Source organism: Culex pipiens, chromosome 1 (genome assembly GCF_016801865.2).
Source record: "Culex pipiens pallens isolate TS chromosome 1, TS_CPP_V2, whole genome shotgun sequence".
Taxonomy (NCBI): domain Eukaryota; kingdom Metazoa; phylum Arthropoda; class Insecta; order Diptera; family Culicidae; genus Culex; species Culex pipiens.
The window spans coordinates 61,016,592-61,031,337 of NC_068937.1; the positions used below are offsets into that span (position 1 = coordinate 61,016,592).

Sequence of the window (14,746 nt, forward strand, 5' to 3'; positions counted from 1 at the left end):
TTTATCCTTAAACTCTCAATTCAAAACTCTTTTTACCTGGTCAAGAGCCTGAAGGTTCAGGTTCAGGTCCAGGTCAGCTTTGCCGCCACTGAAGACTGAAGATAGGAAAGGTTGACTCGGGATAAATCTGAAGAGGTGACTATAAACCGACCGCCGAAGATTTTTGGGAATAGGATTTATTACCAAAATAAAACAATAAAACTGGTAAAAGGCGAAACAAAGACTCAAGTGTGAAGAGAATATGGGGGGTGATTTAAATTCCTCAGCTTAGAAGTGCAAACGCCATGGGTGTGGAATGAGCCATCGTCGTTTCAATGAAATAAAATTGGCACTTTTGGTTCTATACACCTTAAACCTACCTCTAGCTCATAACAGATTACAGTGCACAAGATTAGTAAAAGTTCATTCATCTATACGTTGCTCTGAATGCTTAAATTACATTACATTTTTGATTACTGTTTTTTGGCGTATCAGTAAAAATGATTTGGATATTTTAAATCCTAGATTGTGTCCCTAATGGTTGTGATAAAATGTTAAGAAAATGAATCTAATGATGGAACAGGCAATACACAACTTAAATTTGACTAAAATGGGGTCGCAGAACTCGGATTGGATGTTGGTGATGTATTTGATGAAAATTAAAAAAAAAAAACATGTTTTGGCTATGATTCAATTAATCGATACTGCGTATAGTTGAGACTTTTGATAATCGAAACGATTGATGACCAAGTCTGACCTGTATTTTGTTTTTATATATTTACATTAATGTATACATCTGCAAGAGAACAAACAAAATAATATTTCCTAAATCATGGATCAAAAGAATAACTATCACTTATTTCAAAAAAGTGCTATCTATGAGCTTGTTAAATCAATTAACGCTGCCACATCTATCCCAGAAGCCATGAAATAGTTCGCAAAAGATTCCTACGTTCACGTTCTGAGTTCACACAGTCCCACCACTCATACAATGCCTCCGGGTGTCTGAATGTCTGTTGGGTGACCTGGTCCAGGTCCTGCTGCGCAGTCAAGTGGGAAACTTTTTGTCCATTTGTGCGCTGGAAGTATCTTTTGTTGCCGAGGCTTTTACGATTTTACTCGCTCTGTAGTATTTTCACCGTTCTTGCTTCGCACGTTGATTCTTTAACACGTTTTACTTCGGTTGGGTTTAGAAAGTGGTAGAAATTCTCGAAGAAGGGAAACAAGATAAATAAGAGTATAATAATTTGATCTCGAATGCCATATTTCAGTATGAAAAATTCCTGAATTTCTCAGATAATTTCAAATATTTTTTTTAATCAGCAGACTAAATAAAAGTGCAGGTAAAGTTCATAGAAATGATGTAATTAGAACATTGCATTAGAGGTGGGCAAAAAAGAGCGGGCCGCTCAAAGAGCCGGTTCACTATAAACTATCGTCTATCGTCTGCCTGTGTGGATCAATCGGACCGCGCACTGGACTCACAATCCAGAGGTCGCTGGTTCGAATCCCGAGGCAGACGCAAAAAATTCTAAGTGTAAATATAGGTATTCGGTGCCCTCTCCCCGTGCCATATCTTCACACTTAGCAGACCCGGGAGGCAGAGTCTTGTCGCAAAAAGAACGATACACGCCTGTGGATCCGTTGACGAAACCGCAAGGTTTAAGAGGGCCACATTATAAGGTGTTACGTCGATTCCGTTTTTTTTTCCCCTATAAAGAGCGAACGAAACATGGCTTACATTAAAAGAGCCGCGGTTCTTTTTGAAAGATGTTTCAACTTCTGTCTATTTTTATAGTTATAAATATAATTAATTGAATGTCCAACAAACTGAAGTACAGTCGACTCTCTGGCTGTCGATCTTCTCGATATCAATAATTCTCCATCTATCGATGAATTCTTCAGTCCCTTCAATCTGCATACTTCAATCCTTCAATTATCTTCATTCCTCGAAAAAAAATAATAATAAAAAAATATTGCGCATTTTGCACTTTACTAGAGTCTTGCGCAATTATTTCCATCACAGTATTTTTTCATCACAGTGCTTTTTCAGCACAGTGATGACGAAAATATCCGTTGCCAAGGCAGGCTGTTAATGTTTATTTATTTTTCCAAAGTTCAGAAACCAATGAAGTGTCCAGTGCAGAGAAAGTGACTTCGATCGGGTAGTCCCAGAACCGGTGATTCAAGGGAGACCACGGCTTGTTCCGACTGGAAAAATATGGTCTTCGGTGCCGGTATAGCGGTACTTGGTCATCTTGCCGGATGGATCATGGACAACCAGAGGGCCTTGCTGTCTGCATTGGGGACAGACATCTTCACTTATTGTTGAATCGTCTTTCCCAACATCCGCTGATCCGGTGCTGCCGAGACGATGAAGATGAACGCGAGATGGAAGGATGGTCTGAGTTCCAGTTGAAGAGGGCGTTCGGTAACTGTTGGATATCCTTTACCCTGGAGCTCGGCCGATCTACCAATGTCATTTTTGGATATTACTGTTGACTAATAAATACTGCCTAAAAATGTGTATTCTTCTTGGTTTTAGTACCAATAGGGTAATAACGAGATGCTTAGAATTGGACTGATTATACTGAAAATATACCGATTTCTTTCGTCCACAATGTATTGTTTTTTATTCAGAATATTATTGAATTTACAGCCAATTCCCCATAATTTTAATTGACTTTCACCCAAAATTGACCAGCAATCGTCCGACAAAATCATGGCCTCGTACCGTTACAATAATGGCCGAGAGGAATTATGCCCTCTAGCACATTAAAAAAATAACCCGTCAAAAAAACTCAAAAGTTCCAACTACGAGAATCGAGCCAGGAACCTTTAACAGACCATCTCAATGATTTACTGCCTCGGCTACCACAACTTGGTGACTAGATTGTGGTCAGAAGTCGATGCATTACACTTGTTTTGTTTTGATGGTGTGATGGAAAATCAGTTTGCCAACTGTGATGAAAATTTTCCCGCAGCACTCTACTGAGGTGCAAAGTGCGCAAAGTTGACAGTTCTCAGTCCTGCAAAGCAGTGTGATGAAAAAATCTAGGCCTAGCACGATTGACACAAAACTCTATAAATTGCTGCAAGGCGCAATAATAATAATAATAATTGAAAGACGCAACTTTTGGTACCCAGACATGTAGGTATAGGTCATCGCTGAAATTTGTAAGTTATCGTAGTTTTAGAGAAAATGTTGATTTTTTGCCGATTTCGTCAGTTTCCTGTTTTTGCGCATGGCGCGTCGAAAAACTCAGTTTTTATTTTCAAAAAATCATATCTCGGAAACGTTCGGTTCCACCACAGAGTAACACAGAGCGAGCAGTCCGAAGAAATGTCATTTTATTTTTTGGCTCCATAAGGTTTGCTGGTAGCAGGCGTGCGATGTACCACAAAGTGGAACCAAAAATCAAATGGCAGTAGTGACTCTGTCTTACTCTGTGGTTCCACATAGCCAATTTTTTGATGTTATGTGAAATTTTCCAAGGAATCCGATAATAGTAGTTTATGCAACAAGTTGCAAAAAGAAGATTTTGGAGTTGGATAAATACGACGAGTGCTGAAAAAATCAAGTTTTGCAACGAGTTGCTTACAACATTTTTTGCAATTCCGAAAAACGCTTCTTGAATGAAATTTTATGTCAAACATTCATGTCGCCGTTTAAAACAAAAAAAATATTGAAAAATGTTACTTTTCGATAATAGTTTTGAAAAGTTCAACTTTTCAGCACCCATTTCAGTGCTGAAAAGTAGAATTTTTCAGCACTGGTTTTGAAAGGTATTAATTTTCCTTTCTGTTATTTTTGGTAGGGAAAAGTAGGCCGTATCGTTTCTCCAGAAGGACAGGAAAAGTTGACAGTTTTACAGTGGAATTGCAAAAAAATATTTTCAGACTCTTTGGTCCAGACACGGTCAAAACGCCATTTTAAGTTTTCATATGACTTCTATCTATATATATAAAAAATTTCAACGGTTTTGTTCGAACGCGAATCAGTTCAATACGGAGCGTCGGATCGAAGTGCTCTTTGTTGCGTTGGGTTCGTAAAAGTCCAAAGAAGGTTCTTACGCCAAAATGTTACAACTTTGGCCACTCTGGAACCGATTCCGGAAAATCTGCAGATTGTATGGGAATAGCTGCGTAAAATCAAATTTTGATCACAGGAGGCTGAATAAGCAAACAAGCAAGATACGTCAGAAAATCAAAAAAGGGCAGGACGAAGTTTGCCGGGAAAAGCTTGTATATTCTATATATATAAAAAATTTCGACGGTTTTGTTCGAACGCGAATCAATTCAACACGGAACGTCGGATCGAGGTGCTCTTTGTTGCGTTGGGTTCGTATAAGCCAGGGGTGACCAAAGTATGGCCCGCGGGCCAAACGTGGCCCGCGAGGTGATTTTTAGTGGCTCGCGGACTCATCTTGAATGATCATGTAAAATGGCCCGTTGACCACTTGCGGAGTGATTTTTTTCGAAATTCAGGTTTATTTCACACTTTTTTATGCTCATCTTTTTTTATTATTTGTTAATAAAAAACTTATGATTTATTATTTTGATCCTCATTATACTACACAAATATTTGGTTAAAAAAAATCTTGATAAATAAAACAATTTAATCCGTTTCTATGTTAGTGAAACTAGTAAATATCGTCAAAACTTTCATCAATTATTTTTTGAAAAAATTGAAAAACGTTTAAACTTGACTTAGGTATAAATCTGTAATAATTACAAAAATACAAGTATTTCTTAATCCAATTTAAAAGTCATAATGACCCTTTTTATGAACTGACCCTCAAACTTACTTTGCACTTAGAAACCTTTCCTCGGGATTCGAACTGATTATCCTGATTATTCTCTACAGACAGTTGGCTAACGAATCTGATTTACTACCATCTGATGAAGGCAGACAAAATGTTGAAATCGGAGGAATAAGGCTGTTGCAAAAATTTTACAAAGTTTTGTTGACCAACTCCCCCCCCCCCCCTCCCATTATTAAAAATTGGCTCGAGTATTGGGGGTATTTTTTTTCAAAAAGCTTCAAAATATCAATGAAATTCAAAGTACAATCAGCTGAAATTTATTAAAAATGTATGCCTCTGTGTTTAGAATCATTTTGAGCATTTTTGGGAATTTTAGTGAATTTTTCGATGAACTGTTAGGCTGTAATTGTTTTTTTTTCGCAAAAATGTAGTTTTCGTCGAATCTTACAATTTTGAAAAAAAAAACTAGAACAAATAATAATTTTCTAAAAAAAAATTTCCATTGAAAAGTTGAAATTCTGGCTCTCAACGGTTATTTTCGACGAGTGATGAAAACATCTAATTTTGCACCGATTTCCATACAAAATTTTTTGCAATTCCGAAAATGCATTTTTTCAATAACCTATTTTGTAAATTTGGCCCGCAACCTCATTTGGGCTTCAAATTTGGCCCGGATCAAAAAAACTTTGAGCACCCGTGGTATAAGCCCAAGGAAGGTTCTTATGCTAACTAATTGACACTTTGGCCACTCTGGAACCGATTCCGGAAAATCTGCAGGTTGTATGGGAAAAGTTACGTAAAATCAAATTTTGATCACAGGAGGCTGAATAAGCAAACAAGTTAAAAACGTCAACAAACGAAAAAAGGCAGAACGAAGTTTGTCGGGTAAGGCTTGTATATATATATATATATATATATATATATATATATATATATATATATATATATATATATATATATATATATATATATATATATATATATATATATATATATATACAGCAATTCCATTTCAAAAGAGCCTAAACCGAAAAAAAAGTTCTCCGATCGGGCTCAAATTTTTTCTGGGGGTTCCTTGGCCAAAATAATTAGACCCGTATTTTTTTGTTTGGCCATTAGGGTGACCTACATCGCGCTAGGGTGGTTCGAAAAATGACAATTTTCGTCATTTTTCGCAAAAACCTCTTTTTTCAAAAAATCATATCTCAGCGCCATTTCATCCGATTTTAGCTGTCTTAGACGCAAAAGAAAGATGATGAGTTTGGCTATTTGGGAAAAATAGTAAGAAGTTTCAAAAATCTAGCTTAACATTTAAAAAAGTCGCATGAAAACTTAAAATGGCGTTTTGACCGTGTCTGGACCAAAGAGCCTATGTCTGAAAATATTTTTATCGGATTCCTTGGAAAATTTCACATAACATATCTAAAAATTGGCGATGTCGAACCGTACGTTTCGGAGATATGATTTTTTGAAAATAAAAACTGGGTTTTTCGACGAGCCACGCGCAAAAACGGGAAAATGACGAAATCGGCAAAAAATCAACTTTTTCCACTAAAACTGCGATAACTTTAAAATTTCAGCGATGACCTATAGATGTTATGGTACCAAAAGTTGCGTCTTTCAAATACGAAAATTTTGGTACCCAAACATCTATAGGTCATCGCTGAAATTTTAAAGTTATCGCAGTTTTAGTGGAAAAAGTTGATTTTTTGCCAATTTCGTCATTTTTCAATTTTTGCGCGTGGCGCGTCGAAAAACCCAGTTTTTATTTTCAAAAAATCATATCTCCGAAACTTACGGTTCGACATCGCCAATTTTTTGATATACTATGTGAAATTTTCCAAGGAATCCGATAAAAATATTTTCAGACATAGGCTCTTTGGTCCAGACACGGTCAAAACGCCATTTTAAGTTTTCATGCGACTTTTTTAAATGTTAAGCTAGATTTTTGAAACTTCTTACTATTTTTCCCAAATAGCCAAACTCATCATCTTTCTTTTGCGTCTAAGACAGCTAAAATCGGATGAAATGGCGCTGAGATATGATTTTTTGAAAAAAGAGGTTTTTGCGAAAAATGACGAAAATTGTCATTTTTCGAACCACCCTAGCGCGATGTAGGTCACCCTAATGGCCAAACAAAAAAATACGGGTCTAATTATTTTGGCCAAGGAACCCCCAGAAAAAATTTGAGCCCGATCGGAGAACTTTTTTTTCGGTTTAGGCTCTTTTGAAATGGAATTGCTGTATATATATATATATATATATATATATATATATATATATATATATATATATATATATAAAATTTCGACGGTTTTGTTCGAACGCGAATCAATTCAACACGGAACGTCGGATCGAGGTGCTCTTTGTTGCGTTGGGTTCGTATAAGTCCAAGGAAGGTTCTTACGCCAAAAAGTGACAACTTTGACCACTCTGGAACCGATTCCGGAAAATCTGCAGATTGTATGGGAAAAGTTACGTAAAATCAAATTTTGATCACAGGAGGCTGAATAAGCAAAAAAGTTAAAAACGTCAACAAACGAAAAAAAATGCAGAACGAAGTTTGTCGGGTAAGGCTTGTTTTGTATAATTTAGCTAGATTTTTGAAACTTCTTACTATTTTTCCCAAATAGCCAAACTCATCACCTTTCTTTTGCGTCTAAGACAGCTAAAATCGGATGAAATGACGCGGAGATATGATTTTTTGAAAAAAGTGGTTTTTGCGAAAAATGACGAAAATTGCCATTTTTTGAACCACCCTAGCACGATGTAGATCACCCTAATGGCCAAACAAAAAAAAATACGGGTTTAATTGTTTTGGCCAAGGAACCCCCAGAAAAATTTTGAGCCCGATCGGAGAACTTTTTTTTCGGTTTAGGCTCTTTTCAAATGGAATTGCTGTATATGGGTTTTTGGCCAATAACTTTTAAACAGAACAATGCCTTCAAGGCTTCATCCTAATACATCATCCTGCATAGATACATGCCATGGTCAAGGCTCTGTTGGCAGACTTAACTAAAGTTTAAAAAATTTCAAAAATCATTTTATATCGTGCGATTTACTCAGCTTTCGCATGAAATCAGAAGCGAAGCTTTTCATGATCCCAATCATAAGAAAAATCGATTTTAGTGTAAAAACTCCTCAAAACAGTAAATTCTACTTAACTCGGTTTAGGATGAGAATTCGACCATGCCGATAAAGATTTTTTTTTCATGTTTCGGGGTCCTCTAGGGAACCAGCAAGTATCCGCATCCATGAACCAAACACCCTGTATATAAAATCTATCTTCTTCTATACATATAAAAACGCTACCTAATCCACCAGAAGGTGGTTGCTGCCTTCCTCCTAAAAGCCTTGCAACCACACACTACGAAAGCTTTGGCTAACGCTTACTTAGTAAGGACACTATACATCTGAGTGCTGCCATCTATGATAAAATTAATGAACCCTTTGAAAGCACTGCGGTGTTTGTGTGCGTGCACTGAGCGGAAAGTTCCGACAGCCTTTTGCCGGAGCTTTCAAATTATATAAATAATGACCCTTTTTGTATCAACTAAAACAGTTTTTCGAACATAACTTTTAAAGTACTCCACCAAACCGGATGAAATTTAAAAAAGACTTAAAGAACCTGAAGATGAATAAAAAAACATAGATCCGGACAAAATCGGTCGAGCCAGTCCCGAGAAAAGTGAGTGAGAAAAAAAATTCTACGTCCATCCACACGCACCCCAAGTAACATTTTTAAACCAACTAGCCACCACCAAGTTTTATTAAGGGTTTATTGTAGCATCTTGATTGCCTAATAGTTTTATTTGGGCATTCACCGCAACCAACAAGCAAGAGCTAATTAATAGGTTCTAACAGGGTTTTATGCCTCGGACATAAAACCGGGTGGAAATAAAAGCCGACTGGCTTTCAATAAGGTTTTATGAAAGTTTTAACAGAGGCTTGAAAACCAGATGGCAATGCCATGCCAAACGGTTTTATCGCATGCTTTGTTAAAACCTAGGGTGTTGTAGCTGTCAAGTGCCATTAGGCATGTAAAAAGCTCACTTAAAACCATAAGCTCCTTAAAGAGCATTTATCGCGGCCAAATAGCAGTACATAAATATGGCGCTAGACGCGTGCTCTGATTGAATATGATTGACCGCCATCTTGATTGAAAAAATAGAAAACTGAAAAATTTGATTTAAATTTGATGAAAACACACATATTTCTGGTATGATTTATATAGCGATAGATGATTAAAAATATTTTGAACATTTTTTTCAAAGAATTGCAATAAAATATTTTTTAACATTAAACACTATGATTACAAAATAATGATTTTTGATGAAGCGAGTTGATTTTTTTGGCTCTATCTCCCCTACATTTATCAATAAAATTTCAACCGCAGCTGAATTTGAGCCATCGAAAAACGAAAACGAAACTATTGGCACTACGCCCCCCGGGGCATGGCCTTCCTCTAACGTGGGATTTCTGCTCCAGCGCCTCTGACGAGACAGGAGAAACCGGGACCGACGTTTTACTTCACCATCCGATAGAAGCTCAGTGGATAAGGCGGGAATCGAACCCGCGTCTCATAGCATCATCGGGATCGGCAGCCGAAGCCGCTACCCCTGCGCCACGAGACCCACCAATTGTGAGAAATAAGCATTCAAATTATTTGGATTACCTCTAATATCTATTATTTATCATCGCCATTTTTGACAACCATCTCCATAATTTCATTTGGCAAGACGAAGACTTATTTTTTTGCCAAAATAAAACCTATTTGGCATAAGACGTTTAAAGACGTATGAAATGTCATTTTTCCATAACTCCTGACTAGGTTTTAACAAAGGTTTTATCAAGGCTTTGAGGATGTTGTTAGGATTCAGTTGTAAAGCCTTGAACTCCTATGTAGGTTTTATAAATAGGCCGTAACAACCTTTTGCGGAGGTCCTTTTGGGTTTTAAGTGGGGTTTATCAAGGTTCTGGGGAGTTTGTTACGACTAAGGGGTTTTAATGTTGGTTTTGGCTGATAGGTTTTATAGCGGTTGTGACAGCTTTGATAAAGCCTAAAATGTTACTTGGGACAGACATTTGCTCAGAATTTGATTCTGAGCCGATATGTATACGTAAAGGTATATCTTGGAGGCTTATTCAAAAAGTTCAATTTCTGAGTGATTTTATAGCCTTGCCTCAGAGAGGTGAGGAAGGCAAAAATGTCGACGGTTTTGTTCGAACGCGAATCAAATGAACACGGAACGTCAGATCGAGGCGCTTTTTGTTGCAGTAGGTTCATGTAAGCCCAAGAAAGGTTTATATGCTAAAAAAAAAGCGACTTTGGCCACTCTGGGACCGATTCCGAAGCATCTGCAGACTGTATGGGAAAATAAATGTAAAACCTAATTGTGGGGGTTGTGAAAAATAATAATGTTACGTAACGTAAAATTTGTATATAAGCACTGGGGGCCCAGAATATGGAAGTTTTTATCAAAACCTCGCTCCACAATATGAATATTGTTCCTTGACTTATTTTAGGACTCTGGGCCAAATATGAGCAAAATCGGTCTTCATTTACCCATTGATACTCGGAGGTGAAGTTTGCATGGGAAAAATCGAAAAAATGTATGGAAAACCCAAGTTTCTTACGGTTTGGTCTGCACGGTGCGCTACTTCCATCCAAATATCTTATCGAGAAATTAAAAGTGAGAGTGTGTGCAACATGGAGTTAAACTTTCTGTGCAGTTGCTGTGAAGGTTCCCATGGCACTTCGAAAAGTTTAACTCCATGTTGCACGCACACACTCTCACTTTTAATTTCTCGATTGAAAATTTAATGCTCTACACGCAAAATCCACATAACACAGATCTGTGTAAAAAAATTACACACACAGATTTCTGAACAGTTCCAGCTGTCAAATCTGGGTAATTTTATTACACAGATCTGTGTAAAAATATACACAGATTTTCATTCAGCTTTCCTTTCAAATCTGTGTTTTACAGTGACGCTGCTAAGATGGCGTCTTTCATGTTCCGAGAACTTGGTAAGTTTTTCGATCTCTTGATTATTTATTATAATTTTGTTTAAATGGTTTTATTTTTCAGATTTTTTACATTCCGGCCAAAAACGTGTCGGGAATATGAAAAAGACACGTGATCCTGCTCCTAGAAGACCCATTTCAAGCATCTGATGTCAACGCGGAAGCGACAGTCTCGCCTGCTGCGGAACCAACCTGGCAGCCTGTTCAACCAGGCGGAACGTGTATCCGAACTTATTCCAGTTTAAAACATGTGGACAAACATTCCGCCTTCCAGCCGGTACCGGTCGAAGTGTTCCGGAAGCAGCACGAGCAAACGGACACTGCGATGCGTTCAAATATTTGGATCGCGAATCGAGTTTAGAATGTATATAGAAAAATCTTCAAACTTACGTTAATAAATTAACTTTTTTTTATTATTATTAAATGATATAAAATGAAATTTTCTATAAAACAATGATATATTCTACCCAGATTCTGTGCATCAATGAACACAGATCTGCGTAAAATTTAACACAGATCTGGGTAAAATTTTACACAGTTTGCTTAACCAAAATTACACAGATTTGACAGACAACGGCTGAACACACATCTGGGTACAAGGCTTTTACACAGATTCTGTGTATTCCCGGTTTTGGGCAATCTGTGTCAAATTGTTATGTGGATTTTGCGTGTACAACTTTGTAGAACACCTCAAAACTGTAAAAGTCATTACACAAATAAGTGGTTGTGTTTCCAAAAAAATCCCACGTGGTTTATGGATGGTCCCGTCACGGAAAAATCAATGTTGTATCTTTGCGATTAATTGACGAATTTAGATCTACCTTGTTGCACACCGTAGGTGTGACAAGATGTGACGAAGTGGGAAGGGGAGTTTTGCGAGACTGACGTCACGCTAGGTTGTTTATGATTGCATAATATTAATTCAAAATGTACAGAATTAAATTAAGTCCTCTATTCTAAAATTTTTTTTTTGTTGGGTTGAGACCACTGCGACCATGACTTTGATCTATTGCGGTATACCCATTTTATTATCGCAGACTTCAGGATGACACGTTACCATTTAAGGGTCTTTTCTAAAATGGTTTGCTTACTATTATTTAGAAGTATAATATTATAATTTATTATACAGTTACATTTTTTTATTCTGGGACTTCAATATTTTGCAAATTCTTGCTCGATAAAAAAATGCTTTGAAAGCAGGGTGATCATAAGATAACTGCTATACAGTCATCCCACATATTCGGAACACCCACAAATTCGGAACACTTTTGTCTTAATTTGTCAATAGAATGCAAAATGCAACTTTTCTGCCGACCCTGCTATTTTTAGGGCCTTTATTTGGACACCCTCTTGCTATTTCACCAGTAAAAGTAGTACTGTTTAAACAAAAACTGCGTTTCCAGACTATTTTATCCAGAGCACCAAAACACTGCCTCCAAATTGCCTGTTCCATGATTGTGGGATGTTATTGTGTCTCCCACAATTGTGGAACACCTGAATTTAATTGATATTTTCACAAAAAAAATATTAGACCATAACATTACTTAGCATGAGTTTTATGGGTTTCAGAGTACATAGTCATTATTTTGTAAAAAATTTGTACTCCTGGAGAGAAAAAAAAGTTTGTTTACTTCGTAAGAAAAAAGTGTTCCGAATTTGTGGATTTCAAGGGTCAATGTTTTTCTTTGAAAACTTGATATAAAACGTAAAAATGTACAACCAGTCTATACATCAATCGAAAGCTCGCAAGAAAAGCTTTCACATGAAGGTAAAAGCAATTCATTATGTTCAATTATCGATTTTATATGATTTGTTGAACCTTGGCCGATCTGTAAACTGTTCCGAATATGAGGGATGACTGTACATGGTTTGAACACAGACAAACAGACGTGACTCTCCATACAAATTATTTTTGAAATCCATCGTCCTTCATCAAACCACCAAATCACGGCGACGCCAGCGCTGCCTGGTGAGCTTATGCCGAAGCGCAGCCCAAACACACCAATACAAACCCATTACTGTCATAGAGCTATCTAAGCCCGAGCTCACGCACACTAGCACCCCATTTGTTTTGCTGGCGGGTACAAAATTTAACCTCAATCTTTTTCGTGTACGTACACGCAATACATGCGCACGTAGATAACTCTATGTGTCATGTCAGTGTATGCGTGAGACAATCAAGCCTTAACGATTGTAAACATTAACAGCTGTTTCGAAATAATTTTGTTGTTGCTGATCATCAGTAACAAAACCAAAATAAATAAATCAAGACCGACGGCCGAAAATAACGGTGGGTCGGTTCTACGGTCGGTTCCGTTTAAAAATGGCAGAACCTCATGAAGCAAATCATGCGGCAGCACCTGCAGCGATGCATAACAAACATAATGACAGAGACCACACCACTGGTCCTCCCCGTTGCTTGCATGTTCCGTCTAAGATTCCTCCTCCACCGAAAACATGAACCATTACACCTGACACCAGATATCCCGGTCACGAAAACACCAGTAGTGGCCGCCGGAATAGGAAAATCCAATTCAAAACTAACGGAATTGATCCCCACGATGGGCGTTTGGAAACATTTGCGGGGAACGTGTCCACGGCGCAATTAAGTTGCCAGCGAACAAAACCAAAAGGGCCGAATGAGACGAAAAAAGTCGCGAAGAGTGGCGCTCACGATCGACGCATCGTCAAAATGCCAAAAGGACGACCAGCAGCAGCAATCTGAGCAGCAGTCCACGAAGGATAAGCAGGTTGCTCCGAAGGAGATGACTCCACCACAGGATCCGGCTTTCTCCGCAGTAGCGGGCGCCTCAGCAGCAGCCTCGACTTCGGCAGGCAGTGGAACAGGCCTATCTGGTTAATAGTGGGGTAAAAGCAAGAGTGTGCTACTTCAGGTTTTCGGCACGGTTCGCACTCGTTCTGCCTCGTTGTACTACTCCATCATGTCCGACCGCTTCCGGTCCGAGTCGCCCTCGTGAGGTAGATTCGCCTCCAATTAGGTTTTACGCCGTGACGTCATTTGACAGCTCGTGTGCACTATTTACATGGTCTTCGTCGATTTTCGACGAAATTCCCCGAACAAAATCGACGACCGCATCGAACTATGCTAAGTCTATGTAAACAGTGCACTCCTTTCTAACCTCCAAATCGAGGCGGCGTAAAACCTAATTGATACACCCAAAGTCGTGCGTGTCGAAGAAGTGCCCGTAAATGTCCGTTTGCTCGTGTTTCCGCCGGAACACTACGTCCGGGACCGCTGGCTCTCGTCGTTCAGGTGCATTCGGCCGGATTCGAACTCTCCACAGATGAAGCGACCTTCCGGCGGGTTGAACTGGAGGCACTCGAGGTGGAAGGCTGTTTTTTTGTTTTCATTTGCTGCCTCACACGTGCTCACGCTCAACTTAAAAACAAAAAAACACGCATCACACACACTGAGAAAAGACGGGCGAGCTGTCACGACAGCAGCGCCATCAGCGCCGGGTGAGTGGATGCCGAAACAAAATTGAATTTGAAATAACCGTTTTTGGAGGACGATGGTTCGGCACTCGAGTGTCCCGTCTGTTTGTCTGTGGTTTGAACTTATTAGATACAAAGCTGTGAAAAACAGTTTTTAAGATTTTTTAATTTTCAAAAGGTCCTATCTGCATAGGAAACCCATGAGGGATAGGTTGTTTTGAAAATTTAATCTAGATTTTTGCTGTTTTTGAACCGTTTTCCTTTGGTATTGAAACGTCAACATACCGTAGATTTAGATTTTTTTTCAAACCATATACTATGTCAAGTTTCTAATTTGATTACTTTTCCGTTATAGAATACAATCGGTGTTGAACAAGTGTCCTCATACCCCCCAGCCCGGAGTGCGGCCCCACCCTGGCCACTCCCAGAACCGTTAAAGATGGCTGCCTCCGAAGGTAGGCAAGCTCTGCGGGACCTTTCCCGTGTCCGTAGACGGGGCCACCGTACACGCATACGC

At 38.5% G+C, this 14,746-nt stretch overlaps 1 protein-coding gene across 1 annotated transcript in view; it reads right to left on the reverse strand.

The window, feature by feature from the left end:
- Positions 1 to 14,746, reverse strand: part of LOC120426429 (ataxin-1) — a 115,951-nt gene that overhangs the window by 96,149 nt on the left and 5,056 nt on the right. The gene's annotated exons all lie outside the window — the stretch shown is intronic.